This window comes from Phyllobates terribilis, unplaced genomic scaffold (assembly GCF_046119375.1).
Source record: "Phyllobates terribilis strain yellow unplaced genomic scaffold, ASM4611937v1 Scaffold_3__8_contigs__length_932513732, whole genome shotgun sequence".
NCBI classification, from domain to species: Eukaryota; Metazoa; Chordata; class Amphibia; order Anura; family Dendrobatidae; genus Phyllobates; species Phyllobates terribilis.
The window spans coordinates 3,531,452-3,550,655 of record NW_027362763.1 but is presented as its reverse complement, the minus strand read 5'-3'; the positions used below and the strand labels follow the sequence as shown (position 1 = coordinate 3,550,655).

The window sequence follows — 19,204 nt, the reverse complement described above, 5'->3', positions numbered from 1 at the left end:
GCTCACCACTATAAGACCAACACTTACAGACGCCATGTTTTTTTCTTACATTTTCTGCACTAACAATAAAAAATTATTAGTAAAAAGTAAGACGTGCCAGGAAAAAAAAACCCACATAAGTATTGCATTGACCAGGAATCAATCGCAGGTCAACTGCTTGGAAGGCAGGTTTGCTCACCACTATACCAAAAATGATTAAGGTACCCAGCATTTTTTTCACATTTTCTGCACTAACCCTACAAAATTGTTAGTAAAAATTATGACGTGCCTGAAAAAAAAAACACACCCATGTTTTGCATTGGCCAGGAATCGAACCCAGGTCAACTGCTCAGAAGACAGCTATGCTCACCACTATACCACCAATGCTTACAGGGTCAGTTTTTTTTTTTTACATTTTCTGAACTAACATTACAAAATAGTTTGTAAAATGTATGATATGCCAGAAATAAAACTACATAAGTAATGCATTGGCTGGAAATCGAACCTGGGTAAACTGCTTGGGAAGCAGCTATGCTCACCACTATACCACCAATGCATGAACCCACTTGACTGGTTTGGGATTTTGGCTGTTAAATCTGCTAAAGTTTTACTTAAAAAAGGAGGACTGAATATGTCTTGAAAGAGCCAATTACTAAAAAGTTTAAAAACAAGGCAAAGCATTGTCCAAAACTTAAAGTTGAATTCTTGTGAATCAGCTATGTAGCTTTTCCACCAATTCTTACATTTCTCTCAATTATTTTCACTTTTTTGCCAATAAGGTAACTAAACTCTTACCAAGAAAGAAAGTACACTATGAGCCTTAGCTCAAACAGATTACAAAGAGTCAACAGCAGCACCAAATTCCCCCTAAAGACCTCTGCCATTTTTGGCATTTTTAACACTAACTCTAAAGACAGAGAAGTTTTTGGAATCAGTTATGTAGCTTTACCACCTCTGCCTACAAATTCTCTCAATTAGCTTTGCTTTCTGCCCACTAAGGTAGCTAAAGTGTTATCAAGAAAGAAATAAAAGCATAAGCCTTAGCACAGAAAGTGAAAAACATTCCAAACACCACCAAATGCAAAAAAACAATGAGTTCTTCAAGAATTAAACTATGGCCTATTGTTTTAAAAGCAACTACACCCACTAGCATGACACCAATGCCAACCCTGACATTGCTTTCGTATTGGAGACTAACCCTACAAAGTATTTAATCAACAACTGAAGAGCAGAAGATCAGTTAGATGAGACAGATGAAAAAAATCTAAGAAATATTCTCTTCAATTTTTTTCTCATTTTCGTGGTTGCTAAACTCTAAGAAGAAAGAAGAGCATGAGCCTTAACACGAAAAATTAAAACAGACTAAAAGCATCACCAAATGTGAATAACAATTCATGTGTTGGCCGGGAATCGAACCCGGGTCAACTGCTTGGAAGGCAGCTATGCTCACCACTATACCACCAACACTTACAGAAGCCATGTTTTTTTCTTACATTTTCTGCACTAACAATAAAAAATTATTAGTAAAAAGTAAGACGTGCCAGGAAAAAAAACCACACATAAGTATTGCATTGACCAGGAATTAATCGCAGGTCAACTGCTTGGAGGGCAGGCTTGCTCACCACTATACCAAAAATGCTTAAGGTACCCAGCATTTTTTTCACATTTTCTGCACTAACCCTACAAAATTGTTAGTAAAAAGTATGGCGTGACCGAAAAAAAAAAACACCGATGTTTGGTATTGGCCGGGAATTGAACCCGAGTCAACTGCTTGGAAGGCAGCTATGCTCACCACTATACCACCAATGCTTACAGGGTCAGCTTTTTTTTTTTTACATTTTCTGCACTAACATTACAAAATAGTTTGTAAAATGTATGATATGCCAGAAATAAATCTACATAAGTATTGCATTGGCCGGGAATCGAACCCGGGTCAACTGCTTGGGAAGCAGTTATGCTCACCACTATACCACCAATGCATGAACCAACTTGACTGGTTTGGGATTATGGCTGTTAAATCTGCTAAAGTTTTACTTAAAAAAAGGAGGACTGAATATGTCTTGAAAGAGCCAATTACTAAAAAGTTTAAAAACAAGGCAAAGCATTGTCCAGAACTCAAAGATGAATTCTTGTGAATCAGCTATGGAGCTTTTCCACCAATTCTTACAATTCTCTCAATTATTTTCACTTTTTTTCCAATAAGGTAACTAAACTCTTACCAAGAAAGAAAGTACACTATGAGCCTTAGCTCTAAAAGATTACAAAGAGTCAGCACCAGCACCAAATTACCCCTAAAGACCTCTGCCATTTTTGGCATTTTTAACACTAACTCTAAAGACAGAGGAGTTTTTGGAATCAGTTATGTAGCTTTTCCACCTCTGCCTACAAATTCTCTCAATTAGCTTTGCTTTCTGCCAACTAAGGTAGCTAAAGTGTTACCAAGAAAGAAATAAAAGCATAAGCCTTAGCACAGAAAGTGAAAAAGAGTCCAAACACCACCAAATGCAAAAAAACAATGAGTTCTTCAAGAATTAAACTATGGCCTATTGTTTTAAAAGCAACTACACCCACCAGCATAACACCAATGCTAACCCTGACATTGCTTTCATATTGGAGACTAACCCTACAAAGTGTTTAATCAACAACTGAAGAGCAGAAGATCAGTTAGATGAGACAGTTGAAAAAAAGCTAAGAAATATTCTCTTCAATTTTTTTCTCATTTTTGTGGTTGCTAAACTCTAAGAAGAAAGAAGAGCATGAGCCTTAACACGAAAAATTAAAACAGACTAAAAGCATCACCAAATGTGAAAAACAATTCATGTGTTGGCTGAGAATCAAACTCGGGTCAACTACTTGGAAGGCAGCGATTCCCACCACTATACCACCAACACTAACAGAAGCCACGTTTTTTTCTTACATTTTCTGCACTAACAATACGAAATTATTAGTAAAAAGTAAGACGTGCCAGGAAAAAAAACCCACATAAGTATTGCATTGACCAAGAATCAATCGCAGGTCAACTGCTTGGAAGGCAGGTTTGCTCACCACTATACCAAAAATGCTTAAGGTACCCAGCATTTTTTTCACATTTTCTGCACTAAACCTACAAAATTGTTAGTAAAAAGTATGACGTGCCTGAAAAAAAAAAAAACGATGTTTTGTATTGGCCGGGAATTGAACCCGGGTCAACTGCTTGGAAGACAGCTATGCTCACCACTATACCACCAATGCTTACAGGGTCAGCTTTTTTTTTTACATTTTCTGCACTAACATTACAAAATAGTTTGTAAAATGTATGATATGCCAGAAATAAAACTACATAAGTATTGCATTGGCTGGAAATCGAACCCGGGTCAACTGCTTGGGAAGCAGCTATGCTCACCACTATACCACCAATGCACGAACCCACTTGACTGGTTTGGGATTTTGGCTGTTAAATCTGCTAAAGTTTTACTTAAAAAATAAGGACTGAATATGTCTTGAAAGAGCCAATTACTAAAAAGTTTAAAAACAAGGCAAAGCATTGTCCAAAACTCAAAGTTGAATTCTTGTGAATCAGCTATGTAGCTTTTCCACCAATTCTTACATTTCTCTCAATTATTTTCACTTTTTTGCCAATAAGGTAACTAAACTCTTACCAAGAAAGAAAGTACACTATGAGCCTTAGCTCAAACAGATTACAAAGAGTCAACAGCAGCACCAAATTCCCCCTAAAGACCTCTGCCATTTTTGGCATTTTTAACACTAACTCTAAAGACAGAGGAGTTTTTGGAATCAGTTATGTAGCTTTTCCACCTCTGCCTACAAATTCTCTCAATTAGCTTTGCTTTCTGCCCACTAAGGTAGCTAAAGTGTTACCAAGAAAGAAATAAAAGCATAAGCCTTAGCACAGAAAGTGAAAAAGATTCCAAACATCACCAAATGCAAAAAAACAATGAGTTCTTCAAGAATTAAACTATGGCCTATTGTTTTAAAAGCAACTACACCCACCAGCATGACACCAATGCCAACCCTGACATTGCTTTCGTATTGGAGACTAACCCTACAAAGTATTTAATCAACAACTGAAGAGCAGAAGATCAGTTAGATGAGACAGATGAAAAAAATCTAAGAAATATTCTCTTCAATTTTTTTCTCATTTTCGTGGTTGCTAAACTCTAAGAAGAAAGAAGAGCATGAACCTTAACACGAAAAATTAAAACAGACTAAAAGCATCACCAAATGTGAATAACAATTCATGTGTTGGCCGGGAATCGAACCCGGGTCAACTGCTTGGACGGCAGATATGCTCACCACTATACCACCAACACTTACAGAGGCCATGTTTTTTTCTTACATTTTCTGCACTAACAATACAAAATTATTAGTAAAAAGTAAGACTTGCCAGGAAAAAAAACCCCACATAAGTATTGCATTGACCAGGAATTAATCGCAGGTCAACTGCTTGGAAGGCAGGTTTGCTCACCACTATACCAAAAATGCTTAAGGTACCCAGCATTTTTTTCACATTTTCTGCACTAACCCTACAAAATTGTTAGTAAAAATTATGACGTGCCTGAAAAATAAACACACCCATATTTTGCATTGGCCAGGAAGCGAACCCTGGTCAACTGCTTGGAAGGCAGCTATGCTCACCACTATACCACCAATGCTTACAGGATCAGCTTTTTTTTTACATTTTCTGCACTAACATTACAAAATAGTTTGTAAAATGTATGATATGCCAGAAATAAAACTACATAAGTATTGCATTGGCCGGGAATCGAACCCAGGTCAACTGCTTGGGAAGCAGCTATGCTCACCACTATACTACCAATGCAAGAACCAACTTGACTGGTTTGGGATTATGGCTGTTAAATCTGCTAAAGTTTTACTTAAAAAAAGGAGGACTGAATATGTCTTGAAAGAGCCAATTACTAAAAAGTTTAAAAACAAGGCAAAGCATTGTCCAAAACTCAAAGATGATTTCTTGTGAATCAGCTATGGAGCTTTTCCACCAATTCTTACAATTCTCTCAATTATTTTCACTTTTTTGCCAATAAGGTAACTAAACTCTTACCAAGAAAGAAAGTACACTATGAGCCTTAGCTCAAAAAGATTACAAAGAGTCAGCACCAGCAACAAATTCCCCCTAAAGACCTCTGCCATTTTTGGCATTTTTAACACTAACTCTAAAGACAGAGGAGTTTTTGGAATCAGTTATGTAGCTTTTCCACCTCTGCCTACAAATTCTCTCGATTAGCTTTGCTTTTTGCCAACTAAGGAAGCTAAATTGTTAACAAGAAAGATATAAAAGCATAAGCCTTAGCACAGAAAGTGAAAAAGAGTCCAAACACCACCAAATGCAAAAAAACAATGAGTTCTTCAAGAATTAAACTATGGCCTATTGTTTTAAAAGCAACTACACCCACCAGCATAACACCAATGCCAACCCTGACATTGCTTTCATATTGGAGACTAACCCTACAAAGTGTTTAATCAACAACTGAAGAGCAGAAGATCAGTTAGATGAGACAGTTGAAAAAAAGCTAAGAAATATTCTCTTCAATTTTTTTCTCATTTTCGTGGTTGCTAAACTCTAAGAAGAAAGAAGAGCCTGAGACTTAACACGAAAAATTAAAACAGACTAAAAACATCACCAAATGTGAAAAACAATTCATGCGTTGGCTGAGAATCGAACTCGGGTGAACTACTTGGAAAGCAGCGATTCTCACCACTATACCACCAGCACTTACAGAAACCATGTTTTTTTCTTACATTTTCTGCACTAACAATACGAAATTATTAGTAAAAAGTAAGACGTGCCAGGAAAAAAAAACCCACATAAGTATTGCATTGACCAGGAATTAATCGCAGGTCAACTGCTTGGAAGGCAGGTTTGCTCACCACTATACCAAAAATGCTTAACGTACCCAGCATTTTTTTCACATTTTCTGCACTAACCCTACAAATTTGTTAGTAAAAAGTATGGCGTGACCGAAAAAAGAAAACACCAATGTTTGGTATTGGCCGGGAATTGAACCCGAGTCAACTGCTTGGAAGGCAGCTATGCTCACCACTATACCATCAATGCTTACAGGGTCAGCTTTTTTTTTTACATTTTCTGCACTAACATTACAAAATAGTTTGTAAAATGTATGATATGCCAGAAATAAAGCTACAAAAGTATTGCATTGGCTGGAAATCGAACCCGGGTCAACTGCTTGGGAAGCAGCTATGCTCACCACTATACCACCAATGCATGAACCCACTTGACTGGTTTGGGATTTTGGCTGTTAAATCTGCTAAAGTTTTACTTAAAAAAGGAGGACTGAATATGTCTTGAAAGAGCCAATTACTAAAAAGTTTAAAAACAAGGCAAAGCATTGTCCAAAACTCAAAGATGAATTCTTGTGAATCAGCTATGTAGCTTTTCCACCAATTCTTACATTTCTCTCAATTATTTTCACTTTTTTGCCAATAAGGTAACTAAACTCTTACCAAGAAAGAAAGTACACTATGAGCCTTAGCTCAAACAGATTACAAAGAGTCAACAGCAGCACCAAATTTCCCCTAAAGACCTCTGCCATTTTTGGCAGTTTTAACACTAACTCTAAAGACAGAGGAGTTTTTGGAATCAGTTATGTAGCTTTTCCACCTCTGCCTACAAATTCTCTCAATTAGCTTTGCTTTTTGCCAACTAAGGTAGCTAAAGTGTTACCAAGAAAGAAATAAAAGCATAAGCCTTAGCACAGAAAGTGAAAAAGAGTCCAAACACCACCAAATGCAAAAAAAACAATGAGTTCTTCAAGAATTAAACTATGGCCTATTGTTTTAAAAGCAACTACACCCACCAGCATAACACCAATGCCAACCCTGACATTGCTTTCTTATTGGAGACTAACCCTACAAAGTGTTTAATCAACAACTGAAGAGCAGAAGATCAGTTAGATGAGACAGTTGAAAAAAAGCTAAGAAATATTCTCTTCAATTTTTTTCTCATTTTCGTGGTTGCTAAACTCTAAGAATAAAGAAGAGCATGAGCCTTAACACAAAAAATTAAAACAGACTAAAAGCATCACCAAATGTGAAAAACAATTCATGCGTTGGCAGGGAATCGAACCCGGGTCAACTGCTTGGAAGGCAGCTATGCTCACCACTATACCACCAACACTTACAGAAGCCATGTTTTTTTCTTACATTTTCTGCACTAACAATATGAAATTATTAGTAAAAAGTAAGACGTGCCAGGAAAAAAACCCCCACATAAGTATTGCATTGACCAGGAATCAATCGCAGGTCAACTGCTTGGAAGGCAGGTTTGCTCACCACTATACCAAAAATGCTTAAGGTACCCAGGATTTTTTTCACATTTTCTGCACTAACCCTACAAAATTGTTAGTAAAAAGTATGACGTGCCTGAAAAAAAAACACACCCATGTTTTGCATTGGCCAGGAATCGAACCTGTGTCAACAGCTTGGAAGGCAGCTATGCTCACCTCTATACCACCAATGCTTACAGGATCAGATTTTTTTTATACATTTTCTGCACTAACATTACAAAATAGTTTGTAAAATGTATGATATGCCAGAAATAAAACTACATGAGTATTGCATTGGCCGGGAATCGAACCCGGGTCAACTGCTTAGGAAGCAGCTATGCTCACCACTATACCACCAATGCATGAACCCACTTGACTGGTTTGGGATTTTGTCTGTTAAATCTGCTAAAGTTTTACTTAAAAAAGGAGGACTGAAAATGTTTTGAAAGAGCCAATTACTAAAAAGTTTAAAAACAAGGCAAAGCATTGTCCAAAACTCAAAGATGAATTCTTGTGAATCAGCTATGTAGCTTTTACACCAATTCTTACATTTCTCTCAATTATTTTCACTTTTTTGCCAATAAGGTAACTAAACTCTTACCAAGAAAGAAAGTACACTATGAGCCTTAGCTCAAACAGATTACAAAGAGTCAACAGCAGCACCAAATTCCCCCTAAAGACCTCTGCCATTTTTGGCATTTTTAACACTAACTCTAAAGACAGAGGAGTTTTTGGAATCAGTTATGTAGCTTTTCCACCTCTGCCTACAAATTCTCTCAATTAGCTTTGCTTTCTGCCCACTAAGGTAGCTAAAGTGTTACCAAGAAAGAAATAAAAGCATAAGCCTTAGCACAGAAAGTGAAAAAGATTCCAAACACCACCAAATGCAAAAAAACAATGAGTTCTTCAAGAATTAAACTATGGCCTATTGTTTTAAAAGCAACTACACCCACCAGCATAACACCAATGCCAACCCTGACATTGCTTTCATATTGGAGACTAACCCTACAAAGTGTTTAATCAACAACTGAAGAGCAGAAGATCAGTTAGATGAGACAGTTGAAAAAAATCTAAGAAATATTCTCTTCAATTTTTTTCTCATTTTCGTGGTTGCTAAACTCTAAGAAGAAAGAAAAGCATGAGCCTTAACACGAAAAATTAAAACAGACTAAAAGCATCACCAAATGTGAAAAACAATTCATGCGTTGGCCGGGAAACGAACCCGGGTCAACTGCTTGGAGGTCAGCTATGCTCACCACTATACCACCAACACTTACAGAAACCATGTTTTTTTCTTACATTTTCTGCACTAACAATACAAAATTATTAGTAAAAAGTAAGACGTGCCAGGAAAAAAAACCCCACATAAGTATTGCCTTGACCAGGAATCAATCGCAGGTCAACTGCTTGGAAGGCAGGTTTGCTCACCACTATACCAAAAATGCTTAAGGTACCCAGCATTTTTTTCACATTTTCTGCACTAACCCTACAAAATTGTTAGTAAAAATTATAACGTGCCTGAAAAAAAAGCACACCTATGTTTTGCATTGGCCAGGAATCAAACCCGGGTCAACTGCTTGGAAGGCAGCTATGCTCACCACTATACCACCAATGCATACCGGATCAGCTTTTTTTTTTACATTTTCTGCACTAACATTACAAAATAGTTTGTAAAATGTATGATATGCCAGAAATAAAACTACATAAGTATTGCATTGGCCGGGAATCGAACCCAGGTCAACTGCTTGGGAAGCAGCTATGCTCACCACTATACCACCAATGCATGAACCAATTTAACAGTTTTGGGATTATGGCTGTTAAATCTGCTAAAGTTTTACTTAAAAAAAGGAGGACTGAATATGTCTTGAAAGAGCCAATTACTAAAAAGTTTAAAAACAAGGCAAAGCATTGTCCAAAACTCAAAGATGAATTCTTGTGAATCAGCTATGGAGCTTTTCCACCAATTCTTACAATTCTCTCAATTATTTTCACTTTTTTGCCAATAAGGTAACTAAACTCTTACCAAGAAAGAAAGTACACTATGAGCCTTAGCTCAAAAAGATTACAAAGAGTCAGCACCAGCACCAAATTCCCCCTAAAGACCTCTGCCATTTTTTGGCATTTTTAACACTAACTCTAAAGACAGAGGAGTTTTTGGAATCAGTTATGTAGCTTTTCCACCTCTGCCTACAAATTCTCTCAATTAGCTTTGCTTTTTGCCAACTAAGGAAGCTAAAGTGTTACCAAGAAAGATATAAAAGCATAAGCCTTAGCACAGAAAGTGAAAAAAAGTACAAACACCACCAAATGCAAAAAAACAATGAGTTCTTCAAGAATTAAACTATGGCCTATTGTTTTAAAAGCAACTACACCCACCAGCATAACACCAATGCCAACCCTGACATTGCTTTCGTATTGGAGACTAACCCTACAAAGTATTTAATCAACAACTGAAGAGCAGAAGATCAGTTAGATGAGACAGTTGAAAAAAATCTAAGAAATATTCTCTTCAATTTTTTTCTCATTTTCGTGGTTGCTAAACTCTAAGAAGAAAGAAGAGCATGAGCCTTAACACGAAAAATTAAAACAGACTAAAAGCATCACCAAATGTGAAAAACGATTCATGCGTTGGCCAGGAATCGAACCCGGATCAACTGCTTGGAAGGCAGCTATGCTCACCACTATACCACCAACACTTACAGAAGCCATGTTTTTTTCTTACATTTTCTGCACTAACAATACAAAATTATTAGTAAAACGTAAGAGGTGCCAGGAAAAAAAAACCCACATAAGTATTGCATTGACCAGGAATCAATCGCAGGTCAACTGCTTGGAAGGCAGGTTTGCTCACCACTATACCAAAAATGCTTAAGGTACCCAGCATTTTTTTCACATTTTCTGCACTAACCCTGCAAAATTGTTAGTAAAAATTATGACGTGCCTAAAAAAAAAACACACCTGTGTTTTGCACTGGCCAGGAATCGAACCCAGGTCAACTGCTTGGAAGGCAGCTATGCTCACCACTATACCACCAATGCTTACAGTATCAGCTTTTTTTTTACAATTTCTGCACTAACATTACAAAATAGTTTGTAAAATGTATGATATGCCAGAAATAAAACTACATAAGTATTGCATTGGCCGGGAATCGAACCCGGGTCAACTGCTTGGGAAGTAGCTATGCTCACCACTATACCACCAATACATGAACCCAATTGACTGGTTTGGGATTATGGCTGTTAAATCTGCTAAAGTGTTACTTAAAAAAAGGAGGACTGAATATGTCTTGAAAGAGCCAATTACTAAAAAGTTTAAAAACAAGGCAAAGCATTGTCCAAAACTCAAAGATGAATTCTTGTGAATCAGCTATGGAGCTTTTCCACCAATTCTTACAATTCTCTCAATTATTTTACTTTTTTGCCAATAAGGTAACTAAACTCTTACCAAGAAAGAAAGTACACTATGAGCCTTAGCTCAAACAGATTACAAAGAGTCTACAGCAGCACCAAATTCCCCCTAAAGATCTCTGCCATTTTTGGCATTTTTAACACTAACTCTAAAGACAGAGGAGTTTTTGGAATCAGTTATGTAGCTTTTCCACCTCTGCCTACAAATTCTCTCAATTACCTTTGCTTTCTGCCCACTAAGGTAGCTAAAGTGTTACCAAGAAAGAAATAAAAGCATAAGCCTTAGCACAGAAAGTGAAAAAGATTCCAAACACCACCAAATGCAAAAAAAACAATGAGTTCTTCAAGAATTAAACTATGGCCTATTGTTTTAAAAGCAACTACACCCACCAGCATAACACCAATGCCAACCCTGACATTGCTTTCGTATTGGAGTCTAACCCTACAAAGTTTTTAATCAACAACTGAAGAGCAGAAGATCAGTTAGATGAGACAGTTGAAAAAAATCTAAGAAATATTCTCTTCAATTTTTTTCTCATTTTCGTGGTTGCTAAACTCTAAGAAGAAAGAAGAGCATGAGCCTTAACACGAAAAATTAAAACAGACTAAAAGCATCACCAAATGTGAAAAACAATTCATGCGTTGGCCGGGAATCGAACTCGGGTCAACTGCTTGGAAGGCAGCTATACTCACCACTATACCACCAACACTTACAGAAGACATGTTTTTTTCTTACATTTTCTGCACTAACAATACGAAATTATAAGTAAAAAGTAACACGTGCCAGGAAAAAAAACCCCACATAAGTATTGCATTGACCAGGAATCAATCGCAGGTCAACTGCTTGGAAGGCAGGCTTGCTCACCACTATACCAAAAATGCTTAAGGTACCCAGCATTTTTTTCACATTTTCTGCACTAACCCTCCAAAATTGTTAGTAAAAATTATTACTTGCCTGAAAAAAAAACACACCCATGTTTTGCATTGGCCAAGAATCGAACCCGGGTCAACTGCTTGGAAGGCAGCTATGCTGACCACTATACCACCAATGCTTGCAGGGTCAGCTTTTTTTTTTACATTTTCTGCACTAACATTACAAAATAGTTTGTAAAATGTATGATATGCCAGAATTAAAATTACATAAGTATTGCATTGGCTGGAAATTGAACCCGGGTCAATTGCTTGGGAAGCAGCTAGGCTCACCACTATACCACCAATGCATGAACCCACTTGACTGGTTTGGGATTTTGGCTGTTAAATCTGCTAAAGTTTTACTTAAAAAAGGAGGACTGAATATGTCTTGAAAGAGCCAATTACTAAAAAGTTTAAAAACAAGGCAAAGCATTGTCCAAAACTCAAAGATGAATTCTTGTGAATCAGCTATGGAGCTTTTCCACCAATTCTTACAATTCTCTCAATTATTTTCACTTTTTTGCATATAAGGTAACTAAACTCTTACCAAGAAAGAAAGTACACTATGAGCCTTAGCTCAAAAAGATTACAAAGAGTCAGCACCAGCACCAAATTACCCCTAAAGACCTCTGCCATTTTTAACACTAACTCTAAAGACAGAGGAGTTTTTGGAATCAGTTATGTAGCTTTTCCACCTCTGCCTACAAATTCTCTCAATTAGCTTTGCTTTCTGCCCACTAAGGTAGCTAAAGTGTTACCAAGAAAGAAATAAAAGCATAAGCCTTAGCACAGAAAGTGAAAAAGATTCCAAACACCACCAAATGCAAAAAAACAATGAGTTCTTCAAGAATTAAACTATGGTCTATTGTTTTAAAAGCAACTACACCCACCAGCATAACACCAATGCCAACCCTGACATTGCTTTCGTATTGGAGACTAACCCTACAAAGTATTTAATCAACAACTGAAAAGCAGAAGATCAGTTAGATGAGACAGTTGAAAAAAATCTAAGAAATATTCTCTTCAATTTTTTTCTCATTTTCGTGGTTGCTAAACTCTAAGAAAAAAGAAGAGCATGAGCCTTAACACGAAAAATTAAAACAGACTAAAAGCATCACCAAATGTGAAAAACAATTCATGCGTTGGCCAGGAATCGAACCCGGGTCAACAGCTTGGAAGGCAGCTATGCTCACCACTATAACACCAGCACTTACAGAAGCCATGTTTTTTTCTTACATTTTCTGCACTAACAATACGAAATTATTAGTAAAAAGTAAGACGTGCCAGGAAAAAAAAAACCCACGTAAGTATTGCATTGACCAGGAATCAATTGCAGGTCAACTGCTTGGAAGGCAGGTTTGCTCACCACTATACCAAAAATGCTTATGGTACCCAGCATTTTTTTCACATTTTCTGCACGAACCCTACATAATTGTTAGTAAAAATTATGACGTGCCTGAAAAAAAAACACACCCATGTTTTGCATTGGCCGGGAATCGAACTCGGGTCAACTGCTTGGAAGGCAGCTATGCTCACCACTATACCACCAATGCTTACAGGATCAGCTTTTTTTTTTACATTTTCTGCACTATCATTACAAAATAGTTTGTAAAATGTATGATATGCCAGAAATAAAACTACATAAGGATTGCATTGGCCGGGAATAGAACCCGGGTCAACTGCTTGGGAAGCAGCTATGCTCACCACTATACCACCAACACTTACAGAATCCATGTTTTTTTCTTACATTTTCTGCACTAACAATACAAAATTATTAGTAAAAAGTAAGACGTGCCAGGACAAAAAAACCCACATAAGTATTGCATTAACCAGGAATCAATCGCAGGTCAACTGCTTGGAAGGCAGGTTTGCTCACCACTATACCAAAAATGCTTAAGGTACCCAGCATTTTTTTCACATTTTCTGCACTAACCCTGCAAAATTGTTAGTAAAAATTATGACGTGCCTGAAAAAAAAACACACCTATGTTTTGCATTGGCCAGGAATCGAACCCGGTTCAACTGCTTGGAAGGCAGCTATGCTCACCACTATACCACCAATGCTTACAGGATCAGCTTTTTTTTTTACATTTTCTGCACTAACATTACAAAATAGTTTGTAAAATGTATGATATGCCAGAAATAAAACTACATAAGTATTGCATTGGCCGGGAATCGAACCCGGGTCAACTGCTTGGGAAGTAGCTATGCTCACCACTATACCACCAATGCATGAACCAACTTGACTGGTTTGGGATTATGGCCGTTAAATCTGCTAAAGTTTTACTTAGAAAAAGGAGGACTGAATATGTCTTGAAAGAGCCAATTACTAAAAAGTTTAAAAACAAGGCAAAGCATTGTCCAAAACTCAGAGATGAATTCTTGTGAATCAGCTATGGAGCTTTTCCACCAATTCTTACAATTCTCTCAATTAGTTTCACTTTTTTGACAATAAGGTAACTAAACTCTTACCAAGAAAGAAAGTACACTATGAGCCTTAGCTCAAACAGATTACAAACAGTCAGCACCAGCACCAAATTCCCCCTAAAGAAGTCTGCCATTTTTGGCATTTTTAACACTAACTCTAAAGACAGAGGAGTTTTTGGAATCAGTTATGTAGCTTTTCCACCTATGCCTACAAATTCTCTCAATTAGCTTTGCTTTTTGCCAACTAAGGTAGCTAAAGTGTTACCAAGAAAGAAATAAAAGCATAAGCCTTAGCACAAAAAGTGAAAAAGAGTCCAAACACCACCAAATGCAAAAAAACAATGAGTTCTTCAAGAATTAAACTATGGCCTATTGTTTTAAAAGCAACTACACCCACCAGCATAACACCAATGCCAACCCTGACATTGCTTTCATATTGGAGACTAACCCTACAAAGTGTTTAATCAACAACTGAAGAACAGAAGATCAGTTAGATGAGACAGTTGAAAAAAATCTAAGAAATATTCTCTTCAATTTTTTTCTCATTTTCGTGGTTGCTAAACTCAAAGAAGAAAGAAGAGCCTGAGACTTAACACGAAAAATTAAAACAGACTAAAAGCATCACCAAATGTGAAAAACAATTCATGCGTTGGCCGGGAATCAAACGTGGGTCAACTACTTGGAAGGCAGCAATTCTCACCACTATACCACCAACACTTACAGAAGCCATGTTTTTTTCTTACATTTTCTGCACTAACAATGCGAAATTATTAGTAAAAAGTAAGACGTGCCAGGAAAAAAAAAAACACATAAGTATTGCATTGACCAGGAATCAATCGCAGGTCAACTGCTTGGAAGGCAGGTTTGCTCACCACTATACCAAAAATGCTTAAGGTACCGAGCATTTTTTTCACATTTTCTGCACTAACCCTACAAAATTGTTAGTAAAAAGTTTGACGTGCCTGAAAAAAAAAAAACACCGATGTTTTGTATTGGCCGGGAATTGAACCCGGGTCAACTGCTTGGAAGGCAGCTATGCTCACCACTATACCACCAATGCTTACAGGGTCAGCTTTTTTTTTTTACATTTTCTGCACTAACATTACAAAATAGTTTGTAAAATGTATGATATGCCAGAAATAAAACTACATAAGTATTGCATTGGCCGTGAATCAAACCCAGGTCAACCGGTTAGGAAGCAGTTATGCTCACCACTATACCACCAATGCATGAACCCACTTGACTGGTTTGGGATTTTGGCTGTTAAATCTGCTAAAGTTTTACTTAAAAAAGGAGGACTGAATATGTCTTGAAAGAGCCAATTACTAAAAAGTTTAAAAACAAGGCAAAGCATTGTCCAAAACTCAAAGATGAATTCTTGTGAATCAGCTATGGAGCTTTTCCACCAATTCTTACATTTCTCTCAATTATTTTCACTTTTTTGCCAATAAGGTAACTAAACTCTTACCAAGAAAGAAAGTACACTATGAGCCTTAGCTCAAACAGATTACAAAGAGTCAACAGCAGCACCAAATTCCCCCTAAAGACCTCTGCCATTTTTGGCATTTTTAACACTAACTCTAAAGACAGAGGAGTTTTTGGAATCAGTTATGTAGCTTTTCCACCTCTGCCTACAAATTCTCTCAATTAGCTTTGCTTTCTGCCCACTAAGGTAGCTAAAGTGTTACCAAGAAAGAAATAAAAGCATAAGCCTTAGCACAGAAAGTGAAAAAGATTCCAAACACCACCAAATGGAAAAAAACAATGAGTTCTTCAAGAATTAAACTATGGCCTATTGTTTTAAAAGCAACTACACCCACCAGCATAACACCAATGCCAACCCTGACATTGCTTTCGTATTGGAGACTAACCCTACAAAGTATTTAATCAACAACTGAAGAGCAGAAGATCAGTTAGATGAGACAGTTGAAAAAAATCTAAGAAATATTCTCTTCAATTTTTTTCTCATTTTCGTGGTTGCTAAACTCTAAGAAGAAAGAAGAGCATGAGCCTTAACACGAAAAATTAAAACAGACTAAAAGCATCACCAAATGTGAAAAACAATTCATGCATTGGCCAGGAATCGAACCCGGGTCAACAGCTTGGAAGGCAGCTATGCTCACCACTATACCACCAACACTTACAGAAGCCATGTTTTTTTCTTACATTTTCTGCACTAACAATACAAAATTATTAGTAAAAAGTAAGACGTGCCAGGACAAAAAAACCCACATAAGTATTGCATTGACCAGGAATCAATCGCAGGTCAACTGCTTGGAAGGCAGGTTTGCTCACCACTATACCAAAAATGCTTAAGGTACCCAGCATTTTTTTCACATTTTCTGCACTAACCCTACAAAATTGTTAGTAAAAATTATGACGTGCCTGAAAAAAAAACACACCCATGTTTTGCATTGGCCGAGAATTGAACCCGGGTCAACTGCTTGGAAGGCAGCTATGCTCACCACTATACCACCAATGCTTACAGGATCAGCTTTTTTTTTTACATTTTCTGCACTAACATTACAAAATAGTTTGTAAAATGTATGATATGCCAGAAATAAAACTACATAAGTATTGCATTGGCCGGGAATCGAACCTGGGTCAACTGCTTGGGAAGCAGCTATGCTCACCACTATACCACCAATGCAGGAACCAACGTGACTGGTTTGGGATTATGGCCGTTAAATCTGCTAAAGTTTTACTTAGAAAAAGGAGGACTGAATATGTTTTGAAAGAGCCAATTACTAAAAAGTTTAAAAACAAGGCAAAGCATTGTCCAAAACTCAAAGATGAATTCTTGTGAATCATCTATGGAGCTTTTCCACCAATTCTTACAATTCTCTCAATTAGTTTCACTTTTTTGACAATAAGGTAACTAAACTCTTACCAAGAAAGAAAGTACACTATGAGCCTTAGCTCAAACAGATTACAAAGAGTGAACAGCAGCACCAAATTCCCCCTAAAGACCTCTGCCATTTTTGGCATTTTTAACACTAACTCTAAAGACAGAGGAGTTTTTGGAATCAGTTATGTAGCTTTTCCACCTCTGCCTACAAATTCTCTCAATTAGCTTTGCTTTCTGCCCACTAAGGTAGCTAAAGTGTTACCAAGAAAGAAATAAAAGCATAAGCCTTAGCACAGAAAGTGAAAAAGATTCCAAACACCACCAAATGGAAAAAAACAATGAGTTCTTCAAGAATTAAACTATGGCCTATTGTTTTAAAAGCAACTACACCCACCAGCATAACACCAATGCCAACCCTGACATTGCTTTCGTATTGGAGACTAACCCTACAAAGTATTTAATCAACAACTGAAAAGCAGAAGATCAGTTAGATGAGACAGTTGAAAAAAATCTAAGAAATATTCTCTTCAATTTTTTTCTCATTTTCGTGGTTGCTAAACTCTAAGAAGAAAGAAGAGCATGAGCCTTAACACGAAAAATTAAAACAGACTAAAAGCATCACCAAATGTGAAAAACAATTCAGGTGTTGGCCAGGAATCGAACCCGGGCCAACAGCTTGGAAGGCAGCTATGCTCACCACTATACCACCAACACTTACAGAAGCCATGTTTTTTTCTTACATTTTCTGCACTAACAATACAAAATTATTAGTAAAAAGTAAGACATGCCAGGAAAAAAAAAACCCACATAAGTATTGCATTGACCAGGAATCAATTGCAGGTCAACTGCTTGGAAGGCAGGTTTGCTCACCACTATACCAAAAATGCTTAAGGTACCCAGCATTTTTTTCACATTTTCTGCACTAACCCTACAAAATTGTTAGTAAAAATTATGACGTGCCTGAAAAAAAAAAACACCCATGTTTTGCATTGGCCGGCAATCGAACCCGGGTCAACTGCTTGGAAGGCAGCTATGCTCACCACTATACCACCAATGCTTACAGGATCAGCTTTTTTTTTTACATTTTCTGCACTAACATTACAAAATAGTTTGTAAAATGTATGATATGCCAGAAATAAAACTACATAAGTATTGCATTGGCCGGGAATCGAACCCGGGTCAACTGCTTGGGAAGCAGCTATGCTCTCCACTATACCACCAATGCATGAACCACCTTGAGTGGTTTGGGATTATGGCTGTTAAATCTGCTAAAGTTTTACTTAGAAAAAGGAGGACTGAATATGTCTTGAAAGAGCCAATTACTAAAAAGTTTAAAAACAAGGAAAAGTTTTGTCCAAAACTCAAAGATGAATTCTTGTGAATCAGCTATGGAGCTTTTCCACCAATTCTTACAATTCTCTCAATTATTTTCACTTTTTTGCAATAAGGTAACTAAACTCTTACCAAGAAAGAAAGTACACTATGAGCCTTAGCTCAAACAGATTACAAAGAGTAAAGCAGCACCAAATTCCCTCTCAAGACCTCTGCCATTTTTGGCATTTTTAACACTAACTCTAAAGACAGAGGAGTTTTTGGAATCAATTATGTAGCTTTTCCACCTCTGCCTACAAATTCTCTCAATTAGCTTTGCTTTCTGCCCACTCAGGTAGCTAAAGTGTTACCAAGAAAGAAATAAAAGCATAAGCCTTAGCACAAAAAGTGAAAAAGATTCCAAACACCACCAAATGAAAAAAAACAATGAGTTCTTCAAGAATTAAACTATGGCCTATTGTTTTAAAAGCAACTACACCCACCAGCATAACACCAATGCCAACCCTGACATTGCTTTCGTATTGGAGACTAACCCTACAAAGTATTTAATCAACAACTGAAGAGCAGAAGATCAGTTAGATGAGACAGTTGAAAAAAATCTAAGAAATATTCTCTTCAATATTTTTCTCATTTTCGTGGTTGCTAAACTCTAAGAAGAAAGAAGAGCATGAGCCTTAACACGAAAAATTAAAACAGACTAAAAGCATCACCAAATGTGAAAAACAATTCATGCGTTGGCCAGGAATTGAACTCGGGTCAACTGCTTGGAAGGCAGCTATGCTCACCACTATACCACCAACACTTACAGAAGCCATATTTTATTCTTACATTTTCTGCACTAACAATACAAAATTATTAGTAAAAAGTAAGACGTGCCAGGAAAAAATAAAAACTACATAAGTATTGCATTGGCCGGGAATCGAACCTGGGTCAACTGCTTGGGAAGCAGCTATGCTCACCACTATACCACCAATGCATGAACCAACTTGACTGGTTTGG

The 19,204-nt window shown here is 37.0% G+C and overlaps 15 non-coding genes across 15 annotated transcripts; all 15 read right to left on the bottom strand.

The window, feature by feature from the left end:
- Positions 1-294: 294 nt before the first annotated feature.
- TRNAR-UCU (transfer RNA arginine (anticodon UCU)) lies at positions 295-366 on the bottom strand. The gene has a single exon. It is a non-coding gene; the product is annotated as a tRNA-Arg (tRNA).
- Positions 367-1,374: 1,008 nt separating this feature from the next.
- On the bottom strand, positions 1,375-1,446 carry TRNAG-UCC (transfer RNA glycine (anticodon UCC)). The gene has a single exon. It is a non-coding gene; the product is annotated as a tRNA-Gly (tRNA).
- Positions 1,447-1,886: 440 nt separating this feature from the next.
- Positions 1,887-1,958, bottom strand: TRNAG-CCC (transfer RNA glycine (anticodon CCC)). Its single transcript has one exon. It is a non-coding gene; the product is annotated as a tRNA-Gly (tRNA).
- Positions 1,959-4,726: 2,768 nt separating this feature from the next.
- TRNAG-CCC (transfer RNA glycine (anticodon CCC)) lies at positions 4,727-4,798 on the bottom strand. Its single transcript has one exon. It is a non-coding gene; the product is annotated as a tRNA-Gly (tRNA).
- A 2,772-nt stretch (positions 4,799-7,570) lies between these two features.
- Positions 7,571-7,642, bottom strand: TRNAR-CCU (transfer RNA arginine (anticodon CCU)). Its single transcript has one exon. It is a non-coding gene; the product is annotated as a tRNA-Arg (tRNA).
- Positions 7,643-8,991: 1,349 nt separating this feature from the next.
- TRNAG-CCC (transfer RNA glycine (anticodon CCC)) lies at positions 8,992-9,063 on the bottom strand. The gene has a single exon. It is a non-coding gene; the product is annotated as a tRNA-Gly (tRNA).
- A 1,350-nt stretch (positions 9,064-10,413) lies between these two features.
- Positions 10,414-10,485, bottom strand: TRNAG-CCC (transfer RNA glycine (anticodon CCC)). Its single transcript has one exon. It is a non-coding gene; the product is annotated as a tRNA-Gly (tRNA).
- Positions 10,486-13,080: 2,595 nt separating this feature from the next.
- TRNAG-UCC (transfer RNA glycine (anticodon UCC)) lies at positions 13,081-13,152 on the bottom strand. The gene has a single exon. It is a non-coding gene; the product is annotated as a tRNA-Gly (tRNA).
- Positions 13,153-13,758: 606 nt separating this feature from the next.
- TRNAG-CCC (transfer RNA glycine (anticodon CCC)) lies at positions 13,759-13,830 on the bottom strand. Its single transcript has one exon. It is a non-coding gene; the product is annotated as a tRNA-Gly (tRNA).
- A 1,183-nt stretch (positions 13,831-15,013) lies between these two features.
- On the bottom strand, positions 15,014-15,085 carry TRNAG-UCC (transfer RNA glycine (anticodon UCC)). Its single transcript has one exon. It is a non-coding gene; the product is annotated as a tRNA-Gly (tRNA).
- Positions 15,086-16,435: 1,350 nt separating this feature from the next.
- On the bottom strand, positions 16,436-16,507 carry TRNAG-UCC (transfer RNA glycine (anticodon UCC)). The gene has a single exon. It is a non-coding gene; the product is annotated as a tRNA-Gly (tRNA).
- A 96-nt stretch (positions 16,508-16,603) lies between these two features.
- Positions 16,604-16,675, bottom strand: TRNAG-CCC (transfer RNA glycine (anticodon CCC)). The gene has a single exon. It is a non-coding gene; the product is annotated as a tRNA-Gly (tRNA).
- Positions 16,676-17,858: 1,183 nt separating this feature from the next.
- On the bottom strand, positions 17,859-17,930 carry TRNAG-UCC (transfer RNA glycine (anticodon UCC)). Its single transcript has one exon. It is a non-coding gene; the product is annotated as a tRNA-Gly (tRNA).
- A 96-nt stretch (positions 17,931-18,026) lies between these two features.
- Positions 18,027-18,098, bottom strand: TRNAG-CCC (transfer RNA glycine (anticodon CCC)). The gene has a single exon. It is a non-coding gene; the product is annotated as a tRNA-Gly (tRNA).
- Positions 18,099-19,109: 1,011 nt separating this feature from the next.
- Positions 19,110-19,181, bottom strand: TRNAG-CCC (transfer RNA glycine (anticodon CCC)). Its single transcript has one exon. It is a non-coding gene; the product is annotated as a tRNA-Gly (tRNA).
- Positions 19,182-19,204: the final 23 nt, after the last annotated feature.